The sequence below is a fragment of the Primulina huaijiensis genome, chromosome 18, assembly GCF_012295235.1.
Source record: "Primulina huaijiensis isolate GDHJ02 chromosome 18, ASM1229523v2, whole genome shotgun sequence".
Taxonomy (NCBI): Eukaryota; Viridiplantae; Streptophyta; class Magnoliopsida; order Lamiales; family Gesneriaceae; genus Primulina; species Primulina huaijiensis.
Genome location: NC_133323.1, coordinates 17387202 through 17397648, shown reverse-complemented (window position 1 = coordinate 17397648; position 10447 = coordinate 17387202). Strand labels below are relative to the sequence as shown.

The following is a 10447-nucleotide window of genomic DNA, read 5'->3' as shown; positions in this document are numbered from 1 at the left end:
TTTTATGGTTAAAATATGAAAGGTCGATGAACATTTTGGGTATAATATAAGGAAAATAATATACGATAAGTGTGGTCATCCATTTTGAATATTGGAAATGATAGGAAAAGTTGAAATTCGAGATTATAGAAAATGGAACTAGGTCACCATCGGTCGTCGTAAGTTGGGTTTTACAAACGAGGATTTAGAAGGTAGATTTAAATGGGATTGAGAAGACATAAGGACACCCTAAGATTTATTATCAGAATAGCGCAGTGGAAGCGTGGACTTTTGAGATACTAGAACTAAGACTAACTTTGGGTTATCAAGGATAAATGAATTTCGGGGACGAAATTCAATTTAAGGGGCAGAGAATTGTAACGTCCGAAAAACCAACCTACGTAAACCACATGTATGCAAAATTATTTTAATTGCTTTGTTGTTTTATTTAATTATTTTTAAATGTTTGCATGATATTTATTATATGATTAAATGATTATGTGACATGTTTTCATAAAATTAACGATTTAACCCGAATATTCGATAATAAGTAGGGGAAAGGAGACAGAGGACGACCAAGACAAGAATACGTATTTTTATTTAAATAATGGCAAGGCTTCCTAATAAGATTAAAAATGATTTAATTTTTTCTAAAAATGTTAGAGTTCGAATTATTTTACGAGTCGAGCTCGATTTTTCCCTGGAAGCCGGTTTTGTGCAAATAAGGAGTATTAAAAGATCAAAAATATTATTTTATGGAAACTAATTTTATAAAATTTTATTATTAAATTAATTAAGTGTTATTGGACCCAATTTAATTAATTTAAGTAGTTCCAATTACCCTTAAACATGCAAGCTCAAAACCAAAGCCCATTTAATATGTTAATTAAATTATAAATAAGTATTTTAGGTCTTCTAAACCTCATAAAACACCTACTACCAGCCGTGTAACACACACACACAAACTTCAGAATTTTCGGAAAAATAGGAGGAAGGAAAAGCTTGTGTTTTTCGTCGTCCGGTCGTCCAATTGGTGACCTGATGACAGGGGAGCCGGCGACCGAAGCCCCGGTGAACGGCGGCCGTAACTATAACGGTCCTAAGGTAGCGAAATTCCTTGTCGGGTAAGTTCCGACCCGCACGAAAGGCGTAACGATCTGGGCACTGTCTCGGAGAGAGGCTCGGTGAAATAGATATGTCTGTGAAGATGCGGACTATGAAGCTTCTCACTGTTCCCCGGGATTGGGTTTGGTCAAAATCGGATTCAATTGTCAACTGCCCACCCTCGCCGAAGATCGAATAATCGAGCGTTATAAATGCAAAGGCACGATTCCTAAACCTTTTTCTAACATCATACAAATCATAATATGTGTGTGTTTATGGATTATGCATGAAAAATAATGGTGTTCGATTATTTTACAATACGTTACGTATTTTCAAAGTTTTATCAATTTCACGCTTGTTTTGAAATCGTTTTCGATTCCAACGGACACGCTGCCAATACATGATAAAATATGATTAATTTATGAACAAAACATGATAATTATTGAAGGAAATAAGCTGGAAACGTATGAGAAATTTCAGAAAAGAAGAAATGTGGTTTGTGTGCATATTGTGTTTAAAGGGCTCGATTGGTTGCATGGGGTCATGGGGCTCGTCCAAGAGCAGTGGTGGTCTCGGTCTAGGGCTGGTTTGGGTCCTAGGGTGGCTAAGGTTCGAGCCATGGGCTGGGGGAAGAGTCCACATGAAGTGGGAATCTCCCCCACGCTCATGTATGTGCAGCAGCGGCCATGGGGGCTCGCTGCTAGGGCACGGTGGCTCAGGGTAGGTCCATCAGGGTCCAAGGGACATGGGCAAGGGTCGGTCCAGTGGCTGGAATGGACAGGCTGGGCGCTGGCTCGAGAGATCGAGAGGGAAGCACAAAGCGCGCAGGTTCTGGTGTGGCTGATAAAGGGGGCTTGCGGCTCGCCTAGGGGCGATCCAGGTGGGTCTTATAGGGTCTAAAGAAGTTGGGTAAGGGCTGGGCTAGGGGCTGGGGTGGCTGGGTCACTACTGGCTCGAGGGAAACGATGGAAACGTGAGGGAACTGAAGTGCAGGCAAGGAAGTGCGCGCGAGGCTGCTGTCTGCGTTCTGGGCTTCGTGCGTGGCTCAGGGGCTTGGGCTAGGGGTGGCTCGGGTCTGGGACTGATCTAGGGTCAGTAAGGGTCAAGGGTGGTCAAGTGGTTAGAGGCTTGATGAGTCCTAAGGCAACTAGGAAACCTTACATAGCTAGGACATCTCGCGCCCACACACACATGCATTTGGTCTACTGTCCAGCAGGGTTTGAGTGAGTTAGGGGCTAGGCCCAGGGGCCAGGGCTGGTCAGGAGGGTTCCTAGGTGGGTTGTCTTGGGTTTGGCTCGAGGTGGCTTGGGTGTGGCTCGAGTAATTTAGGAGATGGCTCGGTGTGTCCTTATATGTGTCAATTTCGAAAATTAAAGAACAAAAATTGAATGCATGGGTCCACAGGTGTGACTCATGACTTGGAAGGGTGGAATAAATACTAAAAATGTTATGTTTAAAATTTGGGATCAAAATAATGAGTTTTGGATTTATCCGGGATTTTATCGCCGCACGGAACGCTAATTAAAGAATTAATTGAAAAGCCTAGTTTTAAGCTTCATAAAATTATGGAAAATTATATTTAAGCTTAAATAAATATTTAGAATAATCCCATATCATTAAAAGTGAGAAAAAAATAATTTCGAGAATTTTTACGTCCAGTGGCAAAACGGTTTTTTTACACTTAGGAAAATACAAAAACGCTTGGCAGCGTTCCGAAAGATCATAACGCATGTTAAATGATATTATATGATTTAAAATGATGATTTTGATGATAATATGTATTTTTATGATTTATGGTAAAGCTGTGCAATTTTTATTATTTAAAATGCTATTTTTGGAAAGCTGTCTTATTTTATGATTTTTAAAAGAAAAGGAAAAATATTTTGAGGAATGTGAATTGACTGTGACAAATAATATGATATATGATATATGATTTTGTGGAGATGACGTGAGGACCAAGACCCTAGAGGGAACCCATATTCGGGCCAAGGCCCTAGAGGGATCCCGTTTACGGGCCAAGACCCAAGAGGGACCCCGTCTATGGGAAAAGGCCTCAGAGGATCCCGACGATCGTATTTCCATGGTGGAGCCTAGTGCCCACCCCCATGGACTATGTGGAGCTAAGACTACAGTCGACCAAAAGATAAAAGCTAGTCACTTTCAAGGATCAAACTTCACCCAAAATGATATATGATTGAAAGCTTATGATAAAAATGATTTTATCATATATGACTTACGATGAGGATTAAAGCTATTTTTAAAAATGATTTTATTATATATGATTTACAATGAGGATTAAAGCTATTTTTAAAATGATTTAATTATGCTTAAAGCTTATTTTAAATGATTTTTAAACGATTTATTTATGCTTAAAGTTATTTTAAATAATTTTACGATTTATAATTTAATTATGCTAAAATGATTTTATATGGTTTATTTATGTTCAAAAGCTATTTTAAATAAAAGTACGATTTTAATGCATGTGATTGTGTATGTATTATTTGTTATCCATGTTTAGAACGTGTTGAGTTTTTAGACTCACTAGGTTTGTATGATACATGATTTGATGATTTATGGGAAGCGGTGAAAATTGAGGGGATCGAGTGCACACCCGAGGGCCGTTATGTTTCCGCACTAGCTAGATAGATAAATGATTTAAGGATTATGTTAAAGATTTTTATTAGAGATATTTTTATACTTAATTTTATTGTTAGCCGATCTTTTTAAATGTCGATTTAGGAATTTTGGTTAGTCGATGATTTAGAATTTTATTTCATGCACTTGAGATTTCATATGTTAAATTTATTATGATTGTTAGAAAAGTTAAGTTATTTTATTTAGTTAGTATTTTCAAGTTTAGGATTTATGCTTTAGTATTTAAAAAAAAAATCGAGGTCGTTTCACTAGCGCTTAGTGTTTAGATCGTCTAGGAGGAGATTAGACACGGTTATACGGATTCATAGTATCAACATATTAAAATATAGTTTGGTGTATTAGTACAACTCAACCAATTGCATTTCTTGTTAAACTTTGATTTAGACTTTTAAAAAATAACTTTTCAATTTTCTAATTAGATTTTTAACTTGAATTCAATGCCCAAAAAAATTTCAGGAAAAATCTCAAAAACATTAATTTTCGGTTATCTAGGTGGCCACCTGAGTCCGCCAAATTCCGCCTAGCCGCCTAGACTGACCGACTGGTACTTTTTCGGTGTCGTTGGTCGATGCATAGGCGATGCTTATATTGATTTTTTGAACACCGACTAAAAGTATTATAAAACAGTATTCTTTTGTAAAATTTTTGTATATAGTACACATAAATTAAGTGGATTGGATAAAGATTGTTAGTATACAAAATATGCAGGAACAATAAGTGAACTTTGCAACCTATCAGTTCAAAGGTGCGGCTTCTAGTTGGTGGAGGGTCATGATCACAAGTGGGCAAGGAATTATAGTACCTTGGAACTTGGGCTAATTTACATACAAGAATTTGAGAGTAATTTTACAAGTTAAGTGATAATTAACACTTGAGAATGAGAATATATGCATCTACTCCAAGGTCCCATGACAATGGAATAATAAGAGTTAGAGTTTCACTATTTGATTCAACATTGAAGATGAGGTAAGAAACACAAAGAAATTTGTGCAAGGTTTGAACTTGGATAGTTGTGTTAGAGCAAGCGACCAACAAATCAACTTGTGGTTTAGACTTATTGACTCTTATGTAAAAAAAAAATTATAATAATAATATTTTACGATTTTTTCAATTATAACATTTATTTTATTTTTATACTACGCAAGTTTCATATATAAAGTCATTGAACATACTATAGTACCATGAGGTCACAAGTAATGTTGATCATGAAATTCATTAGATGTGTAATGTATATTCTTAACTTGTTCATAATCAATTCATCGGCCTAAAATAAGTATAAAGGTCACTCGAACTTGAAATTATCATCTATTATGTTAACGCCATGATTCATTGGTATGGGCTTAAAGATGTCTAAGCATAATTATGGGTGATCATATGATGATTTGAATAACTCTCCGTTGGACTTTTCAAGTGGTTATCACTTATCGAGTGGATTAACACACGTTTATGGTTATACATCATTATTTCTTTAACATAGAGGTTCTTCGTACTAGTGCTACATTTTGACTCGTTTACCGACTCCAGGAGGGTCTTCAGGTGACGAGGTTGGGTGTAGTCCCGACATACGTAGGTTACGATGCATTGTAAACGGGGATTCACTGCTCACCTATGGGTATGAATATCCTATGTAATCTGATAAGTTAATGATGCAAGTAATATCTGACGAGAGCAAGAAATGTGATTTAAGGAAAAGTGGTTCTCTAGTTGCATATACAATGTCACTATGATTACTCAAAAATGCATCACATCGTTATCGAATTTATTTGCAACTATCGACATACCAATGGTTGCAGATTCAATCATGATATATGTGTTGATGGGACCGTACTATACGCTAACCATAATCTATTGGGTCTTACAGTTACTATCAGTGATATATAGGATATCATTAAGTGATGCTACTAGAAGCTTTTACCATGATCTGATGGGTGTAATTAGACTTGAGTTTATGACATTCTTGTGATCAAGGGATTGATGCACAAAATTTGTGGGTAATTAGGGTAAGTCCATAAAACAGATATGTGTTGTCTCGAATCACTCAACCAAATCACATTTCACTAGTTTTGGTGCAATGTCAGCGTAGATGGACTAAGGAGTCAACTTGGGAACTAAAGAACGTAGGGATGGAAATTTTCTCTGAACCCATTGGAGAATCCGATACTTACCGAATGGAGGAGGATATGGAGGGATATTTTGGACCCAATCAAATAATCGGGTATGGAGATTTTTGTGTTTTGGAAGGAGGTGAGTCTCATAAAATCCTACCCATATCCATTTTGAATACCCGACTAATATATATACACACACATATATTTATTTATATTTTTTAAAACAAATAATAAGTATATATTGTTGGATTTGGCTTCCTATCGTCATTTTGGAGGACATTAATGAAATTTACTTTTAGTTTTGAAAATATCTTGTTTGCATCTTGGATGATGATGTTTAAATATGATTAAATTAGAAGTAACACATATATTTCTAATATGTTTTGTGGAATTATGTTTTTTGGATATGATGATAATGCTAATTTTTTGTCGAATGATGATAGTTGTATATAATGGAAAAAAATTATTTAGGATAAATTTTTTATATTATTTTGAAATATCTTTTATGATCTTTAATTTGCTAATTTTTATAATTACTTTTTTTCTTATTTTTCTCTTAACAAGTTGGTAATATTCATAGTTTCAACAAAATAATTCAAATTTTATATAATGCAATTGTAGATGGTAATATAATATTTGGATAGGATGTGGATATCCGACAATCCGATGAGCATTAGGATGCAGACGAAAGTTGAATACCCGATAGAGATGGTGATGGGGATGAGAATGGAGATATGAAATTATACCCGAATTCGACTCATTTTTGTACTTAGAAAGCCGCATGCGGGAGGAGTACCTCATTTGTTCTTAATTGTACAACATATTTTAGATTTACCCAAAAAAAAAAATGAGATTTCGAGGACAAAATCTTCTGGGGGAAGGGGAAGAATGTAATAACCTGACACTTTAAAAATACGGAGCCTCCAAAATATTTTTGAACCCAATTCAGAACTTCTGAACCTAGAACATAACTTCCGATATCCCTATCCAGATAATGCCATAAGAGCATGACACATAGAAATGTGATCAGAGCTTTCAAACCCATTTCGGAACTTCCGAACTACCTCATATAAAGAGATCCAGCCTGGCCAATGAAAAAATTAACGCGTACTAGATAAGCTGATTCGAACCTTCCGACCCTAAGTTTGGACCTAATGAACTCCACGTATTTCAGACTATAAATAGACGATAAGTTAATTCAAAATTCTGCACTCTTTCATCTCATTTCATATGTAGATTTTTAAGGCATTTTTGGCCAACTTCTTTAGGCTAGTCAAGTCGGAAAGTGCTCTAGGAGAAAGAGACAACTCCAGGATCAGTTGGAAAGTTAGCGTACCCAAGGGGCTAACAACAAATGAATGTATAACCCTGAACACTTTTAGAGTATTTTGAAAATTTAATATAGAGCATGTGATAAGGGCATATTTTTTCACGTATATTACCCAATTAATAGGCATGAATTGTGTTAGTTTCGAATGAAATTATGCGTTTTTGGGTTGTTTTGAGTGTAACTACAGGAAGTGACAAAATGGTGTACACGCATAAAAAGAACTGCACAGACAGAGGCGCACACAGTAGCGTCGGATCACGCGCAGCCACGCGTGCAGAGTGGTAGCACAAAGGCAGAAGGGCACGCACGGCCATGCCAGATCACGCGCACCCGCGCACGCAGAAGGTGGACACAACTCCAGAAGCATGCACGAGGCCACCGCACCAGATCTCGCGCACCCGCGTGCAGAAACACACTTTTAACCTCCACGTATGTATAAAAAAGAAGGTACCCTAGAACAAGACAGAGATAGCCGCAAAGAAAGAAAAGAGAGTCACAACCACACACAAAATCTAGAGAGCGAGAACGAGGAACGGAAGAAACTCGAAAAACATGAATTTGTTTTAATATTTTTCTGTTATGAACTAATTTCTTTAATCTAGAGGACGACGTAGCTTGGCCAAATCTTTACTTATGAATTCTTAACTTATATATGTGAATTTATTCTTGTTTATGTATATTTTCTATATTTTTTTGCGTCCAATTACTTGATCAATAATGTAATCGTCATATTTATTTGAGATCTATCAATTAGGAGAGGGGGTTTCGAATAAGACCGTATGAAAATATATCGTTGGTGTTTATAGGGTTCGGAAGGCCGATAACTCCAACGAATCCATTAAAAGAATTATTGTGCAATTGAAATTATTTAATGTTTGATTTTTTATAAGGATATTGAAATTGAATTTAGATAATTGATTTCTACGCACCACTTAGGAAATGGAGTAGAAATAGTCGAGAATTATTGACGTTTGCATCTTTAATTAAGAATTATTGATATCAATGATAATTTAATATAGTGAAGACCAAGTGAAATCGTACATCTAGATTCTTATTCTCTCTGATTTAAAAACGTTTGCATGCTTTCATTAATTTTAGTTCATAATTAACAAAAAAAACAGCCTAGTGAAGTTTCTAAATAAAGTCTGATTATTTCAATTGTGGTAATTAATTTATAATTAAATTGCACTCCCTGTGAGATAGACATCTGTGCTCCACCGAGTACTTAAAACCTAATACCGTACACTTGCGGGTAGCAAATACAGCAACAAGTTTTTGACTCCGTTTTCTGAGACTGCTCTAATTGATTTTAATATAAATACCGCCACCAATTAGTCTAGACTTTAATTTAGATTTTTTATTTATTCATTCACTATTCTGGTTCTTCTCTATGTAGTTTATGCAAAGATCATAGAGTCTTGACTTGCTTATATTTGATCCTGAAATAGAAAAATCAGCTAGGAGATTGAGAAAATCGAGGCGACGGAAAGTTAAAACAATGGCTAATAACATAAAGAATAATACAAATCAACCTCATCCGGTAGTGCCAATCTGATATCAGTGATCAATACTCATTTTTTTGGGATAGCTCAGGGGACTATAAATGAAAACAATTTTGAGCAGAAGCTTGCACTGATAAATATGATTCAGTAGAACCAATTTGGGGGAGTAGCTACTGTAGATCCTCATATGCATCTCAGAACATTCCTGGAGATTACGAGCACGGTAAAGGTAAATGGTGTTTCTGAAGATATTATTAGATTGCGCTTGTTTCCATTTTCACTCAGGGATAATGTGAGGAGTTGCTGCAAAGTTTACCTTTGGGAAGCATAACTACTTGGGAGGACTTGGCTACAAAGTTTCTGGAAAAATACTTTCCGCTATCCAAGTATGCTCAACTCAAGATCGATATCAGCAACTTTAGACAGAATGAGTTTGAACAACCTTATGAAGCTTGGAAGAGGTATAAGGAGCTGCTCAGAAAATGCCCAAACCATGGTTTTGAAGATTGGGTGCACGTTGAATTATTTTACAATGGTTTGAATAGGCAAACACAAGGGACTGTGGATGCAGCAGCTGGTGGCACAATCTTTGACAAATCTCCTGATCAAGCTTATGACTTGCTTGAGCATATGACTATTAATAGCTACCAATGGCCGTCTGAGAGATCTGAAGAACAGAAGATAGTTGGAGTTAATGTTGTGGATCTTATTACATCATTGATTGTGCAAGTATCTTCACTGGCTACATAGATGGCTGCATTGAATAAAGTGAGCACATCAGATACTGAAGGTCCTTTGATTGTTGTTGAAGAAACTCATCATGAAACGACCTCGACACATTTTTATTTATTTTTTTAAATCCTAAACTCGAAAATAATAAGTAAAATAACTTAACATATCATAAATCATAATAATTTAACATTTGAAATCTCGAGTGCACAAAAATCTCTAAATCGTCAACTAACCAAAATCCTACCTTGACCTTAAAAGATCAACTAACAATAAAATAAAGCATAAAACTCTCTAATAAAATCGTTAACATAAATCTTTAAATCTTTTATCTAACAAGCTAATGAGGAAAATAAAAGTCCATCGAGAGTGTACTGCCGCACTCGATCCACTCAAGCATCAGTGCCTCCTCAAATCATCAAATCCTGCATCATTCAAACCTAGTGGATCTAATGACTCAGCAAGTTCTAAACATGAATAGCAAATAATACATATAAATTCACATACATTAAAAATCATACTTTTATTTAAAATAATTTTAAACATAAATAAATCTTAAATCGTAAAATCATATAATCGTAAAACTTTGCATCCTTTTATCATTTTTGGTGAAGTTTGATCCTTGAAAGTGACTAGTTTTTATCCTCTAGTCGACTGATCAGTCTTCAGCTCCACAAGGCCCATGGGGACGGGCACTAGGCACCGCCATGGAAATACGATTATCGGGCTCCCTCTAGGGCTTTCTCCCATGGACGGACTCTTTCTGGGGCCTTCTCCCATAAATGGGCTCTTTCTGGGACCTTTTCCCTCACGATATCTCCACAAAATTGTAAGTTCACTGTTCTTTCTTAAAAGGATCCCCCACATATCATATATCATTTGTCACAGTCAATTCACATCCATCAAAATATTTTTCTTTTATTTTAAAAGCATAAAATATCATAACTTTCCAAAAATAACATTTTTAACTGTAAAAATTGCACAGCTTTACCATAAATCATAAAATATCATATTTTCCTCAAAATCATCGTTTTAAATAA

The 10447-nt window shown here is 35.7% G+C and overlaps 1 non-coding gene across 1 annotated transcript; it reads right to left on the bottom strand.

Annotated features, from left to right (window-relative positions):
• Nucleotides 1-9071: 9071 nt before the first annotated feature.
• Nucleotides 9072-9178, bottom strand: LOC140965351 (small nucleolar RNA R71). Its single transcript, XR_012173045.1, has one exon. It is a non-coding gene; the product is annotated as a small nucleolar RNA R71 (small nucleolar RNA).
• Between the last annotated feature and the right edge of the window lie 1269 nt (nucleotides 9179-10447).